Source organism: Alligator sinensis, unplaced genomic scaffold (genome assembly GCF_000455745.1).
Source record: "Alligator sinensis unplaced genomic scaffold, ASM45574v1 scaffold141_1, whole genome shotgun sequence".
Taxonomy (NCBI): Eukaryota; Metazoa; Chordata; order Crocodylia; family Alligatoridae; genus Alligator; species Alligator sinensis.
The window spans coordinates 1636636-1641721 of NW_005842221.1; the positions used below are offsets into that span (position 1 = coordinate 1636636).

The 5086-nt window shown below is 48.0% G+C and overlaps 1 long non-coding RNA gene across 1 annotated transcript in view; it reads left to right on the top strand.

The window, feature by feature from the left end:
• Positions 1 to 1941: 1941 nt before the first annotated feature.
• The window catches only part of LOC112550837, a 39283-nt gene continuing 36138 nt past the window's right edge, over positions 1942 to 5086 (top strand). The window contains exon 1 of the long non-coding RNA XR_003094869.1: positions 1942 to 2145. This is a non-coding gene — a long non-coding RNA (uncharacterized LOC112550837). The remainder of the gene's footprint in view (positions 2146 to 5086) is intronic.

Sequence of the window (5086 nt, forward strand, 5' to 3'; positions counted from 1 at the left end):
TGTGTCAGAAAATAGGAGAGACCTGTCCACCTAAGAACACAAAGGGAAACCACTTCCCAACTGATCACAGAGCACCCCATCAAAAAGAAAACATACAGCCACCTAGTTTTTAAGTTATGAATATAACAGGATACCCACTGGACACCTCTTTCACATAAACTGGTTTAAGTGATCAGAAACTGGTTTAAACCTGTAATAGAACAGACATTCATTGCACATAAACCAGTTTCAAAATGGCGGAAAAGGGTTTGAGCTAAACCTGGTTGAATGTAGTATCAGACTTAACTGATTTGGCTCAAACCGGTTTATGTAATGTCTGTCCCAGATCCCTTGCTGGTTTAAATTAAACCAGACTCCCCCAACATCTTGGCATGCTCTGTGGGCTGAGCGGAGCTCTCTGCTCCAGAGCAGGGCTAGCTCTGCCCCTTTGCAAGCATGGAGCTGCAGGCACATGGCATGGAGCCCCAGGGATAGAAATAGCTGGGCAGGCTGCACAGGGCTGTGCTCCCTGCCTCCAGCACAGAGCTGGCTGCCTCTATTGCAGGGGCTCTGTGCTGCTTGCCTATCACTTCACACTCATGGAGGGCAAGCCCTGTGCTGGACTCCACTGGGAAGCAGGGGGTGGAGCTCCCTCCACTCCTGGCAGAGTGTGGGGACCTGCACAGCAGGGAGCTGGGGAGGCAGCATGCTCCAGTGTGGGGCTTCCCCCACTGTAAGTGCTGGAGCTGCAGGTGTGGGGAGAAGAGCCTAGGAGATAAGACAGGCTCTCCTCCTTCCTCCCACACAGCACTGGCTGGAGCTGTGCCTGCGCTGGGCACAAGCACCCTGACCTCCCCACCCGATGCTGCTGCCAGGCAGCAGGGGCTGCATGCCATTGGAGGAGTGGGTGGGGGATCCCTACAGCTCCCACCCTCACACCCACACCTTGCCCAGCTAAGCTCTGTGTTCCCATTGCCCCTCTGAACGAAGAAGGGGAGGAAAGAGTTCCCCCCAGCATGGAACAGAGCCTCCCCCTGCCTCTCCCCACTCTAGGGCTGGGCAGCATCGCATGGACAGGGGGAAGAATTCCCTTATGGGGCCAGGCAGCCTCACCTCATGGTGGCGGGGAGGGGTGGGGAGGCAGAGAAGGGAGAAGAGCCCCCCCAGCACTGAACAGGTCCCCTCTCCTGGGCCCATAGCAGAGGGAGAGGGAGAAAGGGAAGAGTTCTCCTCTGGGGCCAAGCAGCCCTGTGTGCCCGGATGGCTCCCGGCTGTCAGGGAGCTGCTGGGGCCCATCTGCTGAGGCCTGGCCACAGCCCCCCTCCTCAGCACAGCTTCCCTGTGACTGTTCTAGTGCCCCCCAACTTCTGTCTTGAGCCACTGAAGGCATGTGCCTGCATTTCCTGAATGCTAAGGGAATGTCTATCCGCTTGGAAACTGACTTACTCTCTGAAGATTAGACTAACCTGCAAAGATTGAATCAATTTAGGCTTGGGCTTTTTGAATGTCTGCCCCTAGCCTTAGGGTAAAGAAAGGATCTAAAGCAAAGAAACCCTAGTTTCAGCTTTGAAAAATTGGCCTAACCCATCTCAAACTGATTCTGTCAAATAATTTCCAAATCAATCTGTTGAGAAATGGAACACAATGAACTAGGAGGCAGCAGTTTCTCTGAATTTCAGAAGCTCTGAATTCCAGCAATGACTTTCTTATTACTAAGAATTCCTTACCCCTGGAAAAATAGTTGTTTAATGAGAACCAGATTTGGGTCATAAACCTTAAGCCCATCCAGCTTTCTTGTTAGTTAATGTTTACCCTACTGTGATTCTTTTTCTTCAGGAAAAGGGCATTGCTATAAAGGGAATGCATGCAAGCAAATAAAACAATGGAAATTAAAAAAAAATACTATGAACTACATGTGACTTGCAGCTGCAGGGTTTCCCACAATGTAGAGCACTGCACCAACAGTGACTTATGTGCTTTAACAAATATCAGCTGTTTGTTTGGGGTGTAATGAACAAACCAGAGCCAGAGTGACAACTGCTTCAACTAATTATGAAGACAGCTTGCAAACTATAGCCCCACTTGTTTCAGGCTCCAAATGATGACAGTCAGACTGCTGTTCCCGCCAGCTTGATTTCAGAGCACTTTTATTTTCATATTTCAAAGGTCAGTGTGTGTGTGTGTGTGTGTGTGTGTGTGTGTGTGTGTGTGTCTTGGTGGCCAAAGAAAGCCTGCAAAGGAGAGAGAGGAAATCATTTTATCTTTTCCAATAATCTGATACATTGATGAGAACCAGATATGTATTTATTGTATTACAATTGTACCAGGAGGCTCCCAGCTGACAATAGGGCTTCATCATGCCAGGCACTGTACAAATACATGAGAGAGAGAGAGAGAGAGAGACACCTTGCTCTGAAGAATTTATAGTCATCTAAATATACCAGACACAGAGTGAGAAATTGAAAGGAAGGAGTGCTATCCCTATTTTACAGAGAAGTTTGAATATTTTGCGCAAGGGCATTTGTGGCAGAACTGGGGACTGAATTTAGGCCTCCTGAATCCTAGCCTACTGTTCAAGCCACATCCTTTCTTTCCAGTAATGATGACATAGGAAGTCCGAAGCTGAAATGTGGGGCATGTGTGCACGACACTTCAAAGTGGGTTAAATGCTTTTGTACTGCTTTAATGGTGTTAGTGTTTGCAAGTGTTGGATGTGTATTGCGCATTAATTCCAGCTGCTGCAGCGCATTCTGCGGTGTAATGCGCCTTAAATGATTTTAGGGGACAACAAACTAAAACACCCAGTACTGGACGCAGTGGGAGTACTGCGTCCAGTACTGGGTGCCACCCTTCAAAAGGGATGTGGCCAGCCTGGGGAGGGTTCAGAGGAGGGCCACCTGCTTGGTGAGAGGGCAGCAGGACAGGCCCTATGAGGAGAGACTGAAGGACCTGAACCTGTTCAGACTCTGCAAGAGGAGGCTGAGGGGGGCCCTGGTGGCTGCCTACAAACTCATCAGGGAAGATCAACAGCAAATAGGCAGAGCCCTTTTCTCCCCAGCACCACCTGGTGTGACAAGGAACAATGGTCATAAGCTGATGGAGAATAGGTTTAGGTTAGAGACCAGAAGGCAATATTTTACAGTTAGGGTGGCCAAAATCTGAAACCAACTTCCCAGGGAAGTGATCCTCACCCCTACCTTGGGCAAATTCAAGAGGAGGTTGGATGATCACCTGTCTGGGGTCTTGTAAACCCAGCATTCATTCCTGCCTTTGGCAGGGGGTCAGGCTAGATGATCTGTTCAGGTCCCTCCTGACCCTAGCTTTATGAAACTATACTATGAAACTATGAAACCTCTGAAGGTGTGTTCACTGGGCTCCGTGCGGCTCAGGGGCTGTGCAGACAGCCTGTGTAGGCAGCCTGGCAGCAGTCCGGAAAGGCAGGCTCCACTGAAGAAAAAAAAAGCCTTGAGCCTGATCTTTCTCTTTTTTTTCCCCCTGAAGCATGCCTGCCTGCATGAGGTGTGCTGGGACCCAGTCCTTCCCTCCACAGCTGCAGTGTCCCCTGGGACTGCCCGAGATGGGTGCCTGTGGGTGGATGCCACCTCAGGGGGGGCGGCCACTGCCACAGAGGGAAGCACCAGCCCCACCCCCACAGCCCAGGGACTGCTCCAACTGCTGACAGCTACCCTGCCCTCCCCGCCACCAGAGAGGCAGGTAAGACATAGGTGTACACAACACAGGGGTTTACTTCACCCTAAATTGAAATGGTATTTTTAAAAACCCACCAGTTCAATTTAGGGTGAAGTAAACCCCCATTTTGTCTACGCATGCCCTAATGGTCATACAATGCTCGTGGTATCAGGGAAGACCCTTTCCCAAGGATCCTACAATCTAGGTTGGATAAGGCATGACAAAATATAAATGGCGATGGTATTAGAGGTTTGGGATGAGGAACAGGAGTTTTATTCTGGTTACTATTTTACTTGTATCCATCGCATTCTAGAAGTCTTTGGGGAGGGGGTTGTTTAAATATTTATTTAAATAATTCAATATTTATCATGCTGAATGAAGAAGATAGGTCACAAAGAGGGAAGAGCTGAAGGAAATATATTTGCAGGAGGGGTTAAAAGGAAGTTGCTGTGTAAGACCCAACACAGGGTCTGCAAAGAGGAAAGGAGGTATGTGTGGAAGGACACAAAAGAAATATCAGAAGGAGAAATCTCAGCAGAGCACAGGACCCAAGCATGGGAGTGTTGGGAGACAGCAGAGCTTCTGAGGTTAGGTATTTGAATATGATACAATAGGAGAGAGGGAGCCAGCGCATATTTTCAAGGAACAGGTTGTGAATCTGTGACTGTGGACAGATGACACAAGTGTAAATATGTTCATTTTGTATAGTGGTATAAATTAAACTTGGATTCAGGTAGACAGGTATGAAGCTATTCTAGGATACCAGTAGGCAATATTACAGCACCTTGCCACTGGGTAATGCAGGAGCAGGTAATTACAGTTGTACTGAGGAGAATGGAAGTAGATTGAGAAAGCCTACACCAGTATATGTTACACTGGAGTATTTTTACCTCTGATTCCCTCCCAGCACCTAGGTAATTCTACAACAGATTTTAGCAAAATACGCTAGTGCTAGGGATTGCATTGTCTGTTCCCTTTTGCATCAGCACAAAGGCTGGTTCCACTGGTGTAAAGCACTGTAAACATTATTTCTCCAAGTCCTTTGTGTGCAATGTGGCCAGTGTAGCAAGGGGTGCAGTACAGCATTTTGGATGGATGGGGTGATGTTTCAGAACACAATAAGGTAGGGCAGATGAAGAGAGAACTAAAACATGTCCAGATTATAGGAAATATCTAGCCTAATGAAGAAAAATCAGATAGTATGCAGGTGTGGCCCAAGGTCCCAGCTGTAGGTAGCAAACAAAAATAAGAAAGAAAAGAAATGGAACAGTGAGTCTGTCCCTAGAAGGTGCACATAACTTTGCACAGTACATTTTCTGCTCTAGTCAGTGTTCAGGGAATGGGGAGTTTCTTCAACCTGGTCCAAAAAAAGGCTAAAAATGATTAACAAAGGAGGGCTTGCCACAGCTAGGGAAAG